The sequence below is a fragment of the Pteropus alecto genome, unplaced genomic scaffold (assembly GCF_000325575.1).
Source record: "Pteropus alecto unplaced genomic scaffold, ASM32557v1 scaffold24, whole genome shotgun sequence".
Taxonomy (NCBI): Eukaryota; Metazoa; Chordata; class Mammalia; order Chiroptera; family Pteropodidae; genus Pteropus; species Pteropus alecto.
The window spans coordinates 13,378,951-13,400,402 of record NW_006439192.1 but is presented as its reverse complement, the minus strand read 5'-3'; positions in this window follow the sequence as shown (position 1 = coordinate 13,400,402).

Here is a 21,452-nt window from a genome sequence, read left to right as displayed (position 1 = left end):
AGAGGAAGGAAGGAAGGAAGGAAGGAAGGAAGGAAGGAAGGAAGGGAGGGAAGGAAAGAGGGAAGGAGGGAAGGAAGGAAGGAAAGAAAAAGGGAGAGAGGGAGGGAGAGAAGGAGAGACTAAAAGAAAAAAAAAGAAAAAAAACATATTTAACTTTACCCATTCTTTAAAAGTTGTACACTTTCTCCAGGAAGCCTTCTATGGCTTCCCCAGTTGCAACTGATTACGTCTTCCCCTGCACGCTCATCTCCCTTGTACCTCTATTTCCATTGTTATCAGGGTCTGCTTTCTATTATCTTTACTTCATCCATGTCCACCTCTCTCACTATAATGTAAACCTCTGGAAATCATGAGTTGTGCCCTATTTGTCTTTCCATTTTCCACAGTATCTACTCAGTATATGGAACACCAAAGTTACTGAGTTTTTTACTGAACTGAATTAAGTAAGATGATGATAGCCTTTATGTGTAATCTATCCTTTTTTAGATCTAAAACTTGGAAAGAACCACGCTAGAAGTCCTAGAAAGAACTGAATGCTTTGTTACAGCTAATTCAGAAAAATGAAGTTCCATGTGTACCTTGCCTGCACAGGCTGTTCTACTATTGTAAAATTTCTATTTAACAGGAAACTCTCTAAGAAAAAAACATACAACTATGCACACTAAATACACTGTTTTCTGTCTTTAAAATACAAACCACATGCTTTTTATGTGTTAACAGACTCTGGACTCCATCAGCAATTTTGAATACAGTGAACTTAGAGTACCCCCAGGTTTGGAATTTCAAACACATCATTGGTCATATACATGTCTTGACCCATTCTGGGAATTCTGACTACTATCCCAGGAGTGATGATGGGGTTTCATGATTGGTCCACACTTTCTCATCTCATTCCTTTGTGGACCAAGCATCTGGGAGACAATTACTAAGCTGGATCTGTACCCTGTGGCTATGGAACAAAAGCACCATCTCCTGCCCCACATGGAGGCACCGATTGGGTCTCATTAGCACCATGTCCTTCCCAAGTGGGCCAACCCACCCACACTGAATTCATTCAGCTATCCACAGGAAATAGGAAATGCCTCATTAGAAAATCAGCTCATCAAAATCCCAAAGAAGGACTGAAATTTTGAGAATTTTGGGTGACTCTAATTTAAAATAAGAATTTGAAATTATGGAATTGAGATAGCAAATACTACACTCTACATTGTTAGAAGCAGTGTTCTCAAAAGATAACTTCTTCGTCTTACTGTTTCACAAAGATCAGATATAAGACTTGGTCACTGAATGCCTGCGGTCCAAGGAACCAAGGACAAGAGTGGTTCATCCACACCCTGCACTACGTCCTTTGCTGTTTCGATACCTCTGGCAATGGTGGGATTGCTCCTCAAGGGCTGTGACTGAGAAAATTTTATCCCATTTTTTTTATTAAGGCTCGTGATCCTGTACTTTCATCTCCATTCCAAGGTCTTAGAGAGGGATGTCTACTGAGCCAAGGGATAAAGTTAATCTCAAAACAATGTAATCTACCTTCCCACTCAAAAGTAACTCCCCTTTCCCCAGCCGCAACCCTGAAGTCCCCATGAATGCTGATAAGAGGCCCTGCCTTAATTAAAGGCTGTTAGAGCTTTGCCTGTTCTCCATGAAGGATAAGGGGTATGATTTTCAAATGCTAAGAACAGAACATTCCAACCCTGCTTCTATTCCAAAAATAAATAAATATCTGGCTTTCTGGCATCTTAAAAAAATAGATATAAAGACCTGCAAAAGTTCTAATGAGTATTATGTGTACATCAATTGATGGATTATATAAACTAGCACTGGTGTTTTAGGAAGAGAGGAGGAATCTTAGATAAATACCAACCCATCCAATTATTTCACTTTACATAGTAAGATATTAAAGCCTGGAAAAAATTAAGGCCATGTAAGAGAGGTTGCTAGCCCCATAGTCTGCCTGCAGTCCTATACTCTAATATTCTTTATTAGACTCTAAGGGAAGCACACAGTGAGTCTAATCTGATGGCAGGAAATGAGCACATCTGCTGCTGTTCATTTGAATAAGTTCTCATGAAATGAGAAACAGAAAAAGAGAAAGAAAGGCCAAGAGACATGCACAAAGTAAAAATGTAATTTGTAGCAGAGCTAGAACCAGAATTCAAGCCTATTAATTCTTGCTGTCCTTATAGGGTGCTGAGTTTAGAGCCCCTCCTGATATAATTAAAGAGAGATCTTTGGATCTCAACTGAAAATTATGATCAAACTTCTAAAGCCTGGAATAGACAGCCAGTCAGGTAGGCAGCCAGCCTTACACAAAGCGGTTTTTTAAAGTCTTATTTCTGCTTGGTGTGACACATGCTATACCAATTCCCTTCATTCCAAATCTTAGAACTTCGAGTCTGATGTCTTACAAAATAATTGTTCTCACACAATACACAATACATGACTCCCTACCTCAGATTCATCTGCAGATGGCAATGAAAGTGCTTATTCCTTCTTCACACCTCAAATTGAGAGCCCTCCCAAGCAATCTAACAGAACTGTAGGAGGAAGGAATAGCATAATGTTATTAAAATAAATGAGAAGGAGCAGTGTCTGGGGGTTCATCTCTTTCTAACCAAATACAAGAACCTTGCTTTCCAATATTAGTAATGTCCTACAGCCTAAACCCAACTTGCCTTGAGTTATTTCATTTTCTGGTCCTCTGAGTACTGATAAAGATTACTGACTATATTATGGTGTGATTTATCTAAATTTGATGCCATAAATAAGATTTTCTCTAGGAAAAAAAAATAGGATAATTGTGCATAATGGCCATCTCTTTCATGTGACAAATGCTTAATTTATGATAAATATTCCAAGAACAATTCCAGAGAATACTGGCTGGAAAACAAAGTAAAAACTCAAAAGTGTATTTTCTTCTTCTCACTTTGGTATACAGTGAAAAACATTTTAAACTTTGAAAGGAAAAATATACTACAAAGAGTTCAATATAACAAAGTTAGAGATGAAAACTTCAAATTCTGTTAAGGAACTAAAATATGTAATCATGTAAATGAAATCTTCTGTAAAAAATACTTCATGGTACAAGCATAACTATTTAAATTGTTTACTTTAGAATTTTTATTTTTGCATACTAATGAACTTGAAAAACATTTTTCCTAATATTTGTGATATAGTTACTCCAGAACACGTCATTCCGATCTGCACACTTGTAAAATGTCAAGCTTTAAAATGATTGTACCATCAATATTCTTGGAGAATATTTCTCACTAGGTTTAAAATTTTTTTATTTCAGTGTTATTAGACCTCACATAAACTGAACAAAATTTTTTTATTCTACTTGCAGGAAAAAAGTGTTGCAAATATGTCTACTTTTAAATTTTAAAAATGTTGGTGGAATTTTATTTTCTTTTACTACATACTAGTTATACTTGTTTAGCTGCATTGTAAGATTGCCATTAATAAATCTTGGTGTTGCAGACAAAATAAACCAAGGTTACGTTTTTAATTCCCATACTTACCGGTTATTTTCTGTAAGGAAAATTATCTTAAGCTAAATTAGCTTTATCAGGCAACTGAATATTATTCCACAATTGTTAATGAGTATAAGTAACAACCATACACGTTGCTTCATAAGTTTGAGTTGGATAGTGCCTGGAGAGGCAGGGTTTTTTGTAGGGGATCAAGGGCTGAGGTATAATCCCCTTGTTCATGAAGAGAATACCTGGAAAATTAAAGCAATAAAAAATAAAGGAAATAAATAAAAGACAATTAATAATCTCTGATGGTTCTTAAAATTTTCAAATTTTATGCTTGTTCAGCTGAGGCACTGGCAAGTACTTAGGCATAGGTATAAGTTCATTACTTCCCAGGAACTGGGAATAACAACAGAATAACTACTTCATGGGATGTTGTGAGAATTAAATGAGATAATGCATGTAAGTCACATAGAAAATATCTGGCACATAAAAATTACTGAAAAAATAATAATAATCATTTTCAATTTTTATTATTTATAATTAACAGCAGATACCTTTAGTTGAATAACCAAAAGGAAGGTAAAAGAGGGTAGATCAGTCTGACAATGATTTAAACACGTAATCACTAAACTTCATAGTAATATCGATCTCTGGAAATCTTCGAGGTAACTGCTAAACAAAAAAGAACAATTTAGAAAATTTAAAGTTTTATAGCATCTTTCAGTTTTCCAAGCACATGCTCAAATATACATTATTAAATTGGGGCCCATCAAAACTCTGTGAGGTCAGCAGGCCTGCCTATTTTACCTCCTTCAGATAGAACAGTTCCCGTTAGGCATCTTAATTCGCTCAAATCAAGCAAACACCCAGAAGGAAAGGCGGCTTCAGAACTCAGATGTCCTCGCTCCTGGACTCTCCGTTAAGCCTATGCTGCCTTTTATAAAGTGATTGCATAAATAAAAATTAAATAAGCTTCTGAGCATCTACAGATAAGACAGAGAGTCATAATATTTTCAGCAGGCTTTATAATTGGGAAAAAAAATACAATTCCTTGAGACACCAACACATCACTCTACCGGTTCATACAGCATTTCTAACCCTGTTTAGTTGGAACTGGCTAAGAGGCTATGGTGTTTTGCTTTTTTGAGTTTGGAAGTTGTAAAAGAATAGTAAGAGAACATAGAAGTTTGTAGGAAAATTTGAAGATAGAAATTCAGTAATGCAGAAATTCTTTTTAAAGATGTTCTAGTGCCTCTTTCTTCTAAGAAAGAGGGATGCAGTCAGGCCCCTCCCGACACCATTAGCAACTTCCGGTTGAAGTGAGTCAGCTCTTCTTCCCTTATGTAACCATGTGCCTGGTACGCATGCGCGGGCTTCCATCATCTGGCAGTGTGCCAGTATTGTTTAACCTGTGTATAAAAGGCTCCACTGCCATGTGAGGTTGGCTGTTGCCCTGCTGGAATAAAGAGCTATGTCGCAGTTGCCTACGGTTTCCCCGCATTTTCTTCCAACTGCCCCGCATTTTCTTCCAACCACCAGAGCTTCATACCCTCTTACCTCGTACCCCTTACTTGGAACTTCGAATCTGCAGCAACACAACCCAAAAACACTAAAAAAAAAAAAAAAAAAAAAAAAAAAAAATTTTTTTAAAGAGGGAGGAAACAAAGTACAATATGTAGATTAATCTGGGCTCTTTTTTTTATATCAAGCATAAGTGCAAGAGGTGGTCTGTTTTCACAATATTAGCACAATTCTTGAAAATAAATATTTCAATCATGTTATTCATATAACACAAACAAATGTCTTGTTATTTCTAATCAAATTAACCAGTGAATTTGCTTGTGTCCTCCATGTATTTCTCTCTAGGTCATTTGCATACATAATAATCTATCACTACTTTAACACACTGAATTATTATATTACTCTTTCTGGGTTGACCATATCTTTGCTTGTCTATGTAATTTCCTGTTTAAATTCCTATAAGAATAAAGTTATTATAACCTAATTTATAATGAATAGAATTTCTATTTGATAAATTTCACTATGGCCAAATCAGGCAAAAACATTTTTATTTATATATGAATGTCAATAATTGACGCCTATCTGTGTTCCATTCTGAAAATAAAACCACATAATTAGAGGAAATTGTTAGGTATTCTCATTTTGGCATAAAAGTCACCCAAATGAGAAATTGCTTCTATTTTAACATAGTTTCTTAAACCTTTTAATTCAGTTCATTATAAGAAAATATCCTATTTATAAAACATCCAGCATCTGAACATATTTTTCTTTTGAATCTTGAGAAAAACAAAAGTAATCAAACTGCTTTGAATTTAAGAAAAAAAAAAAAACAACATTGAATTCAGATACTGAAAGTAATTAGTCTCAAATGGTAACTCTGCAATGGGGCATGAAGCTGAGACTTGAATAGACTTTATAAACACTCCATGGACACATGGCTGAGAATTTTTCAAGCTTTACTGGTCACATTGCTATTTAAAATAAATCTGCCCTTAACATTACATCAGAAGTCTTAAAAAAAAAAAAAAAAGACGATTCTTTATAACATCAAATCATCCTTATTTTCAAAACAAATTTGCCATTATAATTTCTCATTAAGAAATGCGAGTAGAGATAACATTGGAAATTTTTTCCAAAGAAATGAGATTTCCTCATATTGTGAAGATGAAAACACTCCCTGTTAGTCACAGCAAGTAGGGGGAAAAGCAGTCATTCGATTGTTTCTGGTTTTAGGTGTGCCTTCTAAATTGAATGGCATTCACAGACACTCAGGATACAAGACAAGGACTTTCCCTAAACAGTTCCTAAATACTAAGATAATATAGATTTCAGAATCTACATTTGGTCCTACTTAGTGGAAAGTCGTATATTGAAGAGGAAATAACATTTAAAAGGACTCCTGATTGTCCATAACAAAAATCAGCTAATAAAATTAGTTCCAAGGAACCTAAGTGAATTTTAGTATTTTTAGCTAAGTGACATCATCTTTAAACTGGCGTTTCGGTTTTAAAATAAGATCGAAAGTATCTTTGTAGTAGAAAGGAACTCTTTTCTATAATACAAATAAGTATTCTAATGGCAGTGGAGAAATATATTAATTTTAAAGAATAAGTAATATAAATGTTATTTCCAAGTATAAAACTAAATTTTTGAGACTTATTTTATGGCATCACATATTATTGATCCTGCAAAATGTTTCATGTGTACTTGAGAAGAACGTGCATTCTGTTGTCATTAGGTGTGTTCTACATATGGTTGTATATTAAGTTTGAGCATTTCTCTGTATATATGTAAGATTTTAATAAATTTTTGTTTTAAAAAGGAAAAAAGAATACTGGATTTTTAAACATTTGGGAAAATATCTAGTCCTATTTATAATCAAAATAAAAATTCAAACAACTATTCTTGCCTTTACAATTAGTAAGGATTTTTATTCACATTTTTAATGAAATATCCAATGCTGTAAATGGTGCAGCAAAATAGTGACACTCACATTGCTGGTGGGACTAGTTTGGTACAACTCTTTCACAAAACATTTTAGCATCCAATAGTTTTACTTTGGGTAAAATATATATATTTTCAAGAGTTATTTATAAAAGCAAAAATTATAAATAATTAAAATGTAACAAAATGATGTTTATGAGTAGGTCATAAAGACATGGAAAAAATGGTAGACATTAACTATAACTTAAAAAGAAAACAGTGAAGACTGTTAGAAAACACACACACATGATGTATAATGATTAAATAGAGTTTGCCCAGAAATGTAAGGATGCTTCAACATCAGAAATCCTCTCAAGATAACTCACCATTTTGAAGAATAACCACATTACTCTAACAGAATATTTCAAAACATTTAAACATTTCATTCTCATTAACCTGCCTTGTGACTTAATGTACCTATGAAAAAACGGACTGTCTAGTCCTCTCCCATTCTTTGGGACCTAAACTACATTGCTTAGCAAGGCAACTGAGGAGCCAAAGCACAGTCTGGTCCAAGCTCTGCTTCTTGCACCCATACACTCTCTTTCCTACATAAAGACTTAACAAATAACAAAGTCATACAGTAAACCTAGAGGCTGTGGTGCATAAAAAGCATTTGATAAATCCCTACAGGCATTAAAAATTTTTAAAAAGCTCTTTACCAAATTAGGAATAGATAATATTTGCTCACATTCACACTTCTGATCTTGTGATCCACACTGTATTTTCACTTAGCACCCGTTCGAACACAATAATACGCTCCGGTAGAATTCTTGAACTATCAAGTTCGGAAAGCTAACAACTGCATTTTCTGTATTTTTTCTACAACCCAGAGTTCTATGTGGAACCTGGCTTCTGCCAAACAGGCATATTTACATGAGACCTGGAGGTAAAGTCGTCGGAGGACTGGCTTGTCTGCTGGAGGCCTAGTTCTTTGGGGAAAGATGAGGCAGATGTCAGAGCCTCTGGTCCCCAAAGACCTGGATGCTGCATGGCAGGTAGCATCCATGGTGCGGTTCCCCTGGAGCAGTGCTGTGAAACAGGCATTTTTTGTGGCTGTTCTATGCCCCATTACGCAGTATCCAAGCCAGGTACCTGACTTTCTTGTGGATAATACACCCTTCTCTGCTTAAATTGGCTAGAATAAAATCTATGGTCTGCCACAGAGAACCATAAATGATATAGCAATAAAACCAAAGAGTTCAGCAAACATCATAACTAATGAAGGGATATTAGATTTGGTCTCTTTTAAAATTACATGTATCCTAAGCAACATTAAGAAACGTAGTGCTGAGTGGAAAAAGTAAACATTTTTAAAAAGTAAAAGTAGATAAAGACTTGTAGCCATCTTTGTAAATTAAAACACACATATGCATGCAAACACAATTTCATTATGACACATATATTCAGTAGCATGTAGCAAGCATGTTGCATGAGGGGAGCTGGAAATGTGACTTCGCAAGTACAGAAGCAAATGAATAGAGAGATGAGAAAGAAAGGGTTTCAGTCATGTCTTTAGTCCCCTTCAGATCCTCTGAGCCTTACCTGTTGGGGGCTTTTGGCCACTTTGCTTTGCCCCAGCTGCTGCTGTAGAGTCCAACTCTGTGAGACTGACCAACCTCACACGGATGCAGCCCAGTGGCACTTTATGTTGTGTCCATTATGCACACCTTCAGCTCCTCACGGAGAGCTGCCCTATTAACACATAGCTGTACAAAATGTTTCAACACCCAAGCAAGGGTTTAACACCACTCACTTTGACCAGTAGGAAATGTGAGCCAGTAGATCAGTTCTTTCCATTCTCCTTCACATGGGATGTTCTGAGAAACGATCATTTCTACAGCCTCTTGGAAGATATATTTCGTAAGATCAAATAATCAGACTTCCTTGATGCCTCAGATTGGCTTTTCCTCTGCCTCCCTCCTCCCCCGCCTTCTTCTCCTTTATCCTAACTTCTGTCCCCTGGGATTGCGTATCCTAATAACATGTTAGCTGGAATGCCTTTTCCTCAGGCCATTCTGTGGAGAACTGGCTCAGACAGGCAGATAAGCAAAGGTGACTTGTGTGGCTCAATGCTCATATGTGCATTGACCCCGGAAACATGATTAATTTAACTTCTGCATTTGAGGTTCAAGAAAGAAGAAAGGGATGGGGGAAAGGGGCAGGCAGAGAAACCAATAAGGAACAGAATAGAAATAGCTACAAAATATTGGCAAAACAGAAGACTTGATCTTTAAAAAAGATCAAGATAAATCTTTAGCAAGACATGTAAACAAAAAGAAGGAAAGAAAAATAAAAAATATAACATAACATAACATATTTTTAATTTTAAAAAGTTATCGTGCATAATTATTCGTAAAAAAAATTTGAAAGTCCAAAGAAAGTGTATGTACTTCTGAAAAGATTTTTAAAATATTGAGAATCAAAAGAAAAACTGGAAAAGTTGAAATCAAAGTAAGTATTAAGGAAATCAAAATGCAAATAAAAAACTTCAGCTATTTACGCATACCTTAAAAAAGAGCGCTAAGTCCAGATGTTTAATTGGTGAGTTCTTACAAACTTTAAAGAACAAATAATCTTTAATTTATAGAAACAGAGATTATAAAGGAAAAAAGAGTTTCCTATATCAATATGTAAAGCTAGTATAATTTTGGTAAACAACTCAGATACAGACAATATGTACACATACAAAATATATAACAATTTATCTTATGTATATGGAATCAAAATCCAAAATAAATTATTAGTTGTGCAATTTCAATAATATTTTAAATGAAATATATCTATTTGCATTTTATTACTGGAAAACAAAGATGACTTAGTAGCAGAAATTTTATCAATGCTATTGACCACATAATTGACTAAGAACTGTTACCATCTAAAATATTAGGTAAAAGTATATGAATTTTAATTCAATACCCACTTATGATAAAAATGCTAACAAAAATAGAAACAGAAGAGAACTTTCTTTACTTGATATAGACTAGCTGCAAAATTAATTAGAAGATATCACCATATTTAATGAAAAATTTTTAAAATTACTTTTTCTTAAAAGTCAGAAATACCAGTTAGCACTGCTATTGCTCAAGATATTACCGGATATTTTGGAAAATGGTTGAGGACTAGGAATAAGGTAGAAATGTGTTTTGCTTTGGATAGAAAGAGATCAAATTGTCCTTATTTCAAGATGACCTGGTCCTTACTAAAGAAATCCCATGAGATAGATTCACCTGAGTTTCTCAACAGATAAATTCTTAGATATAATAAGTGTAATAAAGAGCCCGATTCTACTGTTTTGATGTTGAACTGCCGACAACTTTTAAGCCTAACACCTACCTTTTCCGCATGCCTCACATCTGGGCAAGCTGATAAGAAAGGCTAGGTACTCTCTCCTTTGGTGCCTATGGAGATTCAAACCAAGTAAGTCCTCCCATCACACACACACACACACACACACACACACACTCACTCACTCACTCACTCACTCACTTGCCTGGCTCCTTTCCTGGCTTCACTCACTCACTCACTCACTCACTCACTCATTCACTTGGCTGGCTCCTTTCCTGGCTCCCTCAAGACATTCTGGACCTGTTTGAGAGGCCTGCCCTGCTCTCTCCAGAGACCTCGATGTCATACCCTCTTGATGTGTGTGTGGCATTATCAGTCTGGACATTTGAGTCCAGTTTGGGGTAGGGGACCATCCTGCATCTTTGGAGTGGTCACAACAGTAAGTGAGCCTGAGAAATGCAAGGTCATGATACTAAAACCGGTAATGTTCCTTTACATCAGCAACTGCAAATAATGAAACAGAAAATAAGGTATTAGCAAGAACGAAAAAAAAAAGTATAAAATGGCTATGAATTAAATTTTTTAAAGTGCATAAAATTTTTGAAGAAAATGTTAAAGTTAATATATGTGTGTATATATATTTAAAAGATTCAGTAAGTAGAGAAGTACATTTTGTTTGGTACCATTTTGTGACTTCGCTCCAGGAGGGGCCACCCCTACAGAACACAATCTGAATGGTGCTCCCTAGAGTTGTGTTATGTGTGCATCCTGAGTGTGTTCATAAATGAGATGACAGATGTTCATTCTCTGAATCTAAAAATGTAGTGCAATTTGGATAAAAGTCCCTGAAGGATATTGAAGAGGAATATAATAAATTAACCCTAAATTTAATGTGGGAAAATAAAAATAGAAATATAAGTCTGTATAAAAGAGTACATTGCCATTATCACTAAAATATCATTGCGACTTTTTCTACTTCATGTTAAATTGGAGTAACAGAGACCAGATTTAACTTCTTGCCTGACACAATGAAAAAAAAAGGCCAACTATCTGCAATAATGAATTTCAAGACAATGGGCATCAAGCAACAAAGAAATGTGATCCCTGAGAGTTAAGAACAAATGAAGTGAACACGGTGGTTGAAAGTTCACCAGTTTGCCACCCTCAGTGAATCCCCAGGCCCTGTGTAGGATGGGGGCGCTGAGGCGAGCCAGCATGCTCCCCTATTTGAAGTGATAGAACTGGGAGTCCGGGAGGCTAGCATTTTCAGGGCGGGCTGCCGGAGAGAAGAAAGCTGCTCAGGGAGAATCTGCAGTTCTGCAGAGAGTGCCCTGTTAGCAGTGGGTTGAGTCCTTAACAGCTCATGAGTGTGAAGAAATGACTGAATACATGGAAAGAGCCACCCAACAGCATCATAGGCAACAAAGCCCAGAGCTCTCACAGGGCTGGAAACACTACCTCTTCCCACTGGAGTGCAGACAGTGACCCACAGAGTTTCAGGCAGAGGATTCAGAAGGGTCTTGCCTCAGAAGGAAGAAATAATTCACCCTAGACTAAACACGGCTCTGGTCCCACTTCAAATATCATAAAAACAAGACCAAAAATATCAATTTCTGGGAACTTAACTGCATCCCATAACAAAGGTAAAAAAATATTTATCTGGGAAGACAGCTTCTTAATACTAAACCACAGAACTGGATTTATGCCATCTGTCACCAGCAACGCTAGACCCCTGCGAACTTCCAAGGTGTTCACAGGCTTTTCCACAGTCTAGAGCAGTATCTGAAGCCTTAAACTGCATAAGAATCACCGTTAGTACTTCCTGAAGCATTAGATTCCTGGATCCCAAGGTTTCAGATTCAGTGGTTTGGGATGGTACCCCCAAATGTGGATTCGTATCAAGCTTTGGTGATGCTGACACTGCCCCCCGCCCCCCCAGCAGAGCACTCAGAGTAGTGCTGATCCAGAGCATTTTCTTTAAGCTGGAGATGGGATCTTAATAGGAAGTGCGGGACTATGCAGGAGCGTTTTTCCTTCCAAACTCTTTTATCAACGGTGTGAGATACTTTTGTGAGAGCGGAGAAGAAGACTAGAAGGGTTGGGCTTACGTGGCCTTCACAAGAGAGAACAAAACCTGGAAGGAACTGTTTGTTAACATTATCCAGCTTTTTATTCTCTGAATTCATCCTTCGGGTTTTGTCATTGAGCCAATGGTCAACCTGAAGTAGGGCCCTCTTCCTCCGGGGCTGAGAACAGCCAGCCCTCCATCAGGACAGTCCTGCCTGACCTTCTCAGGTGGCCTTTCCTACGCCATCACAGTTCTCCTGAATGTCCTCTAGGCAATTCTGGTAGGAAATCTGCAATTTAGTCCAGTGCAAGCACTGAAATCGATCCCAATGGTATGCCAATTAAATTTACTTCAAATCCAACTTACTCCCAAAGCCAAAAGTCTGCTCTTTCTATGTCCCACCCCAAAGTATGTCCAGCCACATTTTTCCAACAGAGCCTATCAGAAAGGGTGATCAGTCATCCCAGATGGCCTGGGACAGAGGGGTTTCTGAGATGCAGGACATTCAATTTTAAAACCAGAGCAATCCCAGGCAAACTGCGACCAGTTGGTCACCTTCTGCAATGTAGTTAAATGACAGTAACATAGATATGCCTGGAATTTGATTATAAACCCCCTCTCAATTATCAAATTCTAAGGAATAAATTTTAGTCAAAAATTAAAATTAGTTTTAAAGATATACAGGAAGTACATGGTGGGAAAAAAAGGCATGAAATCATTTTTATTTTTACCTCATGAGTCAAATTCAAAAAAATCAAAATCAAAAACATATCGCTCCCAACATTTTATTCTGCTCCATCTCTGCCAGAGGGATTCTCAGTGAATCTGGCATTTCTTCAGTAAATACAGCCTGGGAAGCCTCTGACCAGAATGAAAGGTATTCCTTCTGGGCTTCAGAAGTTGTCGTATTTATTCAGTTCCATGACTCTCCCAAGACCCACTTGTAAAGACTCCAAAATGTTATTGGACTCACATGATTATCCATAAGATTATCATAGCTATCGCTTCATACCCATTAAATTTAGAACATAAGACAATCCTCAGACTCAAAAACAATTATCCAGGGAAAAATCATACTCCCAGAACCCAAGAAGTTTTGTTGATAAACACTCTAGCAGAATCCCGTACTTACCATACATCAGCCAAGAGCACTCTGGGATCTGCGTATAGGAGGGAGGTGGAGGAAACCTCAGCTCTACCTTTTCCAGGAGGGCAGTCCTTCTAGGTCAGCCACCCAGAATACACGGTCTGTGAACTTCAACTTTATAGGAAGGAGTCTGAGCAAAAGGTGCATTTTGACCATTTCCGGGGTTAAAATCTACATGCGCTTATTGCCTTCCCTCTCAGAGTGAAGGAAGGCATCGTTGGAAAATTTAGAAATATGCCAAAGAAGCACTCTAGTCACCAAACTTATCCCAGGTGCCTTTCTTTTCTATCCACTATATTAGAAATTGCTTAATTTCCTTTTCCCTCTGAGGTCAGTGTTTCTGGCACCCCAGTGGAATCAGCATCCACATTCCTGTTGCAGCATGTCTCTGATCTGAACCCCACGGCTGTTTGCACTGCCTCGTGAAACCGCCACAGGGCTGTTTGCACATCCTCCCTCATGTGCGAGTCACTATCTATATTTAATTTGGGAGTGCACGAAGGGGCGTGTCTCTAGGCCACTGTGGAGCCACTCGAAGCCAATGTTTTCTTCTTCACAGATCTCTCCTCAACCCTGCATGCAGGATAGATTTTGTTATAGCCCATCTACACTGCTCATCTAAGCTTGGCACTAGTCATTTAAAACTAAACCCTCGCTAAGCCTCTGTTCCACGAAGGTTTGATTTCTGCTCTCCCATCTCTATAAAAACAGCAACTTCCCTGTGGACAAAGCTGTCATAAGCTGCAGTCACTTGCTGAGATCAGAATCTCACCTAGCCTAAGATTTCAAACCATCTACCCAGGCTGCGGTAATAATGGCCAACGGCAGGACTGCGGGCAGCAGCGAAGTTACACCACACGAACAGTGCTACGGACAGAGCCACGCTGAAAACCTGTGGGCGGCACACAAGTTCCAGCCAACGCCACAGGCCCTTTGCTCCCTGATTTCCTCCCAGCTATGTTGCAAGGTCTGCTGCCCAAAATGCAGGCAACCCCATAGGTTTCCTGAATTGAAAATACCCCTCCAAAAACTGCAAACTCACCCCTAGTGTCTATCATTGTGAAGCTCGCTGCTTAGAGAAGTGGAGCAAGACCTAGAAAGAAAGGATGCAGATATATTTTAGTGGCCTTAAGGGGGAAAGCATTTCTCAAATAATACGCCAGGCTGCTGCCTGAGGGAAGTAAGATTTGAGAGAAAAAAAGACATATACCGAAGGGACTGCGTCTTGACAGTATATTTTGCTAAAACAAAAGTAAAGTTGTTAATGTGAATTTTGACATATTAACAGTCTTAATGCTAACTGACATTAAGCTTCCTTGGAGGAGGCGTTAATTAAAACTGTTAAACGTTTTTCACTTTATTGATCAAATGATCCAGAGCACAAAAGAACTGACATATAAATCTTATGTTGATTGAAGAAGTGAAATCTGAGTTCAACTGAGCAGAGGTCATTTAGCTGTATATGAGCCTCAATAACTGGGAAAAATGGGAAAATAATCTACATAAAGAAGACTGGTCTGAAATCGATCATTTCTCTGAGATGATGAATGACAAGGTAGTTCAGGTGTCATGGACCACAGCAGATGAAGCAGACAGGGATTCACAAGTCAGTAAGAGTGAAAAATGCCTGTAGTAGAATAAGGAATACTGACATCTTCAGGATTTGAGCAAAGAAAGATTGCAGCATTGCAATATTTCATAATTGAGAGAATTCCTTAGTTAAGAGCTCTAAAGATAGATAATGTTTTTGCCTCTTTACTGATTTTAAACTATGTATTTAATAAAAGGACTCTATGTTTACTATGTAATTTTGTATGGGTTAGTCTCACATCATCTGAGGCAATAACTATACAGATGAACAGTTTTAATTTTTCCACAAAGCTGTTATAGAAGAGGCAATAAATACAGCAATTGTAATCAATAAAAATACTTTACCTAATTTTTTTCATAGTACAGATTTTGACATATTATGAAGCTCTCAGTGTAAGATAAACAGATAAAAACTCATTCCTCTTTTCATGGAAAGGGATAATAAATTTTAGATTTTAGTACCTAGCATCAAATAGCTGAAACAAAATGTTTAATCAACTGAAACTTCTTAACCGCTGTACCTCTATGATGTCTTAAGGATTGTTCCATTGAAGGGTTTTATTTTTTTTCCATTTTGTATTGTGATGATTTAGTGACCACTTTGTCAGTGTTCCAGGTGTCCATGAGCTAAGACTAGAAAATGCCCTGAATTGGAAGGCTTCGAAGCCTATATGTTGAGCATTGTTTGTCTTTTAAGTTTGTCTATTTCTTAGCATGGAAGGTAGATTGAAAGGAGAGATAATAAATATTCTAGAAAAAGAGCAACTGGCAGGATGGGAAATGGGATTAGGCTAGAAATGGGGCTGAAACAACTGACTATTAATGAGGAACTCAAATCCCTATATCACACCACACACAAAATAAATTCCAGGGAGATTAAAGACTTAAATGTGGAAAACAAATAAAATATAGGAGAATGTTGTCCTGCCTTTAGAAAAAGATGTATTAAGCTACAACGGCCTAAACAAAAAGGCAAGACTGATCAATTTTTTGAAATTTCAACATGTGTAGCTAACAAAAGATTTATAACGGATTTAAAGAATTCTAGAATTCAGTGTTAAGACATCAATAAAAAGGAAAAGAAAATGGCCAAAGTCATAGAAGAGGAAATTTGATGGCCAATAAACATGTAAAAAGATGCTCAAACTCACTAGTCTTTGGAGAAATTTAAAGTAAAATCACGCTAATACTTGATTTTTCAGTCATCAAATTGATAAAAATTTAAATTTAGAAAACACTAAAACCTGACAAAAAAAGGGGAAAAGCAACTCACAGGCAGCTGGTGAGTGTGAATTTGTACAACTACTTTGGGAAGTCAATTTTTTAGATTTTTAAATTATAATTTTAAAATTTGCATCTGGTAATGTTAAAGACACACCACCCCTCCCTCCCCCCGCCACCAGGACCGAGAAATCCTACTTTTACTATAAACTCTAGAGAAACTTAAACATATGTATCCAAGGAACTATATATAAAGACACCCAATGCAGTATAGTTTTTGAGGGGAAATTGAGAAAAAATTAAATGCTCAACAATGAGAGAATGAACAAACATATGTTTATACAATGCTGTTCTATATAGCCATGATAATTAATAAACTGATCTTTATAGTAATTAAATCTCTCTAGAATAAAATATTGAGTAAAACAACAAGATGCAAAATAAATTATAGTGTAATGACTTTTATTTACAATTTTTAAACCTACAAACATTAATTCTTACTTATAACTTATAGCAGTACCAAAATTTAAATGTAAAGAATGTTAACTTTAAAATAGTTATCTCTGGTGAGGCGGAGCTGAAATGTAATTAGAGAGAGGAAAGGAGGTGTCATCTAATCAGTGTAGTGCTATTTTTAAAAATAAGAGAAGAATAATTGTTAAATATGAGTGGTTAATATATGTATGTTTGCTATATATTCTAATTTTCTGTGCATTAAAATTTTTCATTCTAAAAAAGTGCTGTTGAATTTCTAACAATCTCGTTGTGCTTTATTATTAATAGAAAAAAGCAGGATATTAGATTGAGAATAGTGCATGATCTCAGCAAAATAAACCAGTGAAAGTAAACTGGCAGCCTACAGTCCGATAAGGCTTCAGCCCTGTTTTGCTTGGCTATACTGTAAAGTTGACTCACACAGTATTAAAAAAAAAAAATGTAAAAGCTTTGTCAACATTTAAAAATTGGGAGATGTCACGTAAAAATCCTGACTTCTGGCTTCCTGAAATTAGACCCGGCAACATGTGGGTGGGCAAGATGGGTGCATGGAGCTGAGTGGCTGCCAGAGCCTCTGAATGGGGCAGCAGCCCAGTAACTGCCCACAGCACTGTCCACTCTGAAACTATGGCTAAGGGCCAGTTGTCATCTGCCATCACACTTGCTCTTTTTTCTTATACCAAAGAGAAAAGCTAAATATTTCACCTGGCCCACTTCACTTGTTTCCATTACCTGTCTATTCTCAATAGGCATCTAAGTTAGTAACTCCTATGTTTAAAATTATATATATATATATATATATCGCAAACAAGGATTAGAAAGAAATAACACAAATATTTTTCACTGCTGTCTGGGTTATGAGATGGCCATTTTTCAAATGTTGAAAGCATTGTATAAAACTGTGAAAATAGCCAAACTAAAAAAGATCTCTTCCATATTACTGCTTCAGGTCATAGCATAGCACAGAACCAGCCTTCTAGGATGATTTTCTGCTCCAGCCTTCTCGGCTTGCAGCTTCTGTCACAGTTCCAGCACTTTCAGCCTTTTAAGATACAGAGTTTTCCCCTCAGGCTATTACTTTAAACAAACAAACAAACAAACAAATAAATTCCTTCTTTCTATTTTTATATTTCTTATTCATCTTTCAAAGCTTTTACTCATAAGTTCAAATATAAGTCCTCTGTAGTGTTTTCCTTGATTTCCTCTGATAACAGAATTTTTCTTCAATCTTTGCTCACATGGCCAGCAATTCTTTCTGTCTATGGTCACACATAACATCAGTATCTATGTCATCTATTTGTGTGTGTCATTGTACAATGGGAAGACAAATCTTACCCATCGCTTTCATTCTAGTTTAGAAAGAACTTGTCTAGAAAATAGTAGATACTGAAAAATGTCAAATGAAATACAATGTATCAATCTTCATTATAGAATTGAATACACTATATTTAGGAGATACAGGCAACTAAATTTAATCTATAATTTTTTTACTGTGAAATGTCATGAATGTTGCTTTCTTGATTAAATTATAACATATAGCATTTGTTTCTTTCTCATATGAATACAGGAAATGTAAAAAATAAAATCATAGTGAAGATATAAAGATTCCTATTCTGTGGTTTCCAGAAAAGTGAAATTTATTTTATTATATTTATTACATATTTAGTCTATCAGTGGTTTTTTGTTCTAATTTCTCCAAATTCTCATTAAGAATTATACATTTATAAAGTTAAGTGAGACATAATCTTGATTAAGAATTAGGTTACTTCTTACCCACTATATTAAGTTTTAAGAATACTTCCCAACAAAACATTCAGTTAATACATATTCTAACATCTACAGTTTTTACCAAATCACTTTTGGGTGCAACTTAAAGGATTTATTTCTGTACATATTTCTGCCATGAGGTTGTTTCACCTGATCACTTTTCATGAAAATTAAAAAGTGCTATTTTATTGGCTTACTAAACGCCATTCGATATCAGTGCCTGATGTCTTACCAACCTCTCTTTAATAGCTGGGCTATTTGAGTTTCTCAAGTCACGTTTGACAGAGACTTTGTCTGTTTAGCAATGAGAATAGTAAGAGATGGAAGAATGAGTAAAAGCTAGTAGGAACTACAATTTTATATTTGCCTCCACAGGAATAATGGTATTCATCTTTCCTATCCATATCATCAGAGGTTTCACAGATATATAATCTACCTTTATATTTAAATTATTTAAAACATTTAGAATTTTAAAATTTAGTAAAACTTCTGAACTGTTGCTTTAAATTTAACAATAATATAAAAATAAGGAAAAATAAGTAAATAAGAACCTTATTAATTTTCACTGACTGACTACCTCGATGAAGACATTTTGGCCACATTTTGCAGCTCTCAAGAATTCATCGTAAAGATGATAGATGCCTCGATAATGAACATTCTTTCTTGGAAGTGAAATGTTAAAAATATAACAGGGGAGAAAAATGCCACACATGACCTCAAAAGCCAAAGATTACATGTGAGCCGACAGTAGTAAAAATAGCATCTATGTTGCACGAACCAGTGTATGGTCACTGGCATTCATCCCAGAGTAAAATTCTCTACCATGACCAGAGTCAAAACATAAGTAACTCAAAACCTGGGACATTTGTTATTAAAGAAGGAAAAAACACATTTTACTAAATGTGGCGACAGCACTGATGAATGACTTACATTCAAGCATCTTCTTATCTGCAATATCATGCTGTGTACCAATAACAGTGAGGAAAAAAGAGCAGTAATTTTTAAAAAAACATGTCTGATACACAGTTTATGCTGATTCACAATCTAAAAACTATTTTTTCAAGTATAGTAATTCTTAGATGCCTTCTAAAAATGAACTGCCGTTAATTAATAGCGTTACTCTTTACATGAAATATCATGTAGCTGGGATGCTCTGTATATTGGCAGAGTTCTCTGGTCTTCCTTGTAACATACTTGTGCAGAATCACCAGGTTAACAAACATATTCACAAGGCGCATGAACCACAACAATTATCTAAACACCAAGAGGATAATGTTCATAGAGTATTCAGAAAAGGGTAATGACAAACAATAGATTTCTGGAAACAGGTTCCCTGGTTTCAAATTCTGGCTCTGATACTTCTTAGCTGTGCTGTCTTAAGAGGGTTACATGTTTTGTTTTTCTCACTTGAAAATACTGCTAAGTAATCTCATAAGACCATTGAGAAAGAATTCCACAACAAAATTAACAAATGTTTAATCGAATGTCTATAAAATAATATACTAATATTATTTATTTTTAAATATAAAAATCATAAATACATTATTAAATTAAACAAACCACTTGAGGCAGATTCTTCTCACTTTTAAGAAATCCTATATATATATATATACGATAGTTTCTAATAAATAACAATGAATTTTCTCAAAAATCTTAACTGGTTATATAGTAAAGTCTAACTATCAAATAATTTCATTAGTAAGTTAAAAAATATTTTCAAAGCAAAATATTGCTTTTAATGTGGGATGTGGGAATATTTTAATGTGGCTGATATGATGAGGATTTTGGAATTTAAAATTAAATATTTAATTTTATGAATGTCTTAAATGACTCAGGAGATTTGTTAAAGAACAATTCAGGAATCCAGGTGAAAATGATAATCATTTGGCCAGAGGTGATGAAAACACACATAATTCTCCATCCATTTACTTTAGTGTTCATTTCTGGTATACGTGTATAATAGTATCTGAATTGAATAAGAATCACCTTTATTAACTAAAGTTCCTATGTGCAGTTGCTTTTGCCTTTAGTCTTACAGACTTCATTCATTTCTCAAATTACTTAGGTCAGCACCTTTTTGCCTGCGCCTTCAGTAAGGTGGTTCCATACATTTATAACTTAAGATCATTAGGTCTCATCCTGAGATCCTCCAACTTCCAAAACAATATTGTAAAATTTGGATACATTATGGTTCACTCTCTGTGCTATAAATGTCTATGAGTTTTGCCAAATGTACAGCATCAGGTACTCACTAAAGTATGTGCTATACAGAATTGATACCATCCAAAACAAAAACAAAGCAAACAAAACAAGACAAAAAAAAAAAAAACTCACCCCCTGTGCTTCACCTATTTAACCCTCACCCATTTCCCCATGAACCTCTGGCAACTATTGATCTTTTTTTATTATCTGTAGTTTTTCCTTTTACAGAATGCCATATAATTAGAACCATAAAGTATGTTTATGGTTCTAACTATAACAAACCTTGAATGTGTATTGCTAAGTGAAAGAAACCTCTTCCACTTGGCTTCTTTCACTTAGCAATACACATTTAAGGTTTATTTATGTCTTTTCATGGCTTAATGCCGCGTCCTCTTTCTACCCTACTGCGTGACAAGGTCCGGAGATGGGGACAGAGGCTTCAAGGAATGCATCATCAAGAATGAGGACGTGGCGTGTGTTTAGGGATAATTGGTTGCTTACAAATGATCCTATTAATAGGGAGAATTTGGGTAGCACAAATTCTAGTAAGTGTAAACGCTGTACAAATGGATTTCCTCAAAATTGGCTCTGAGGAAAACATAGTAAATTCCCCGCGTGTGGAATCAGCTCTAGTCACCCTGACATGTCCAGAATGCGTAAACCCTTTATTTGAACAATTATTAAGAGAAAC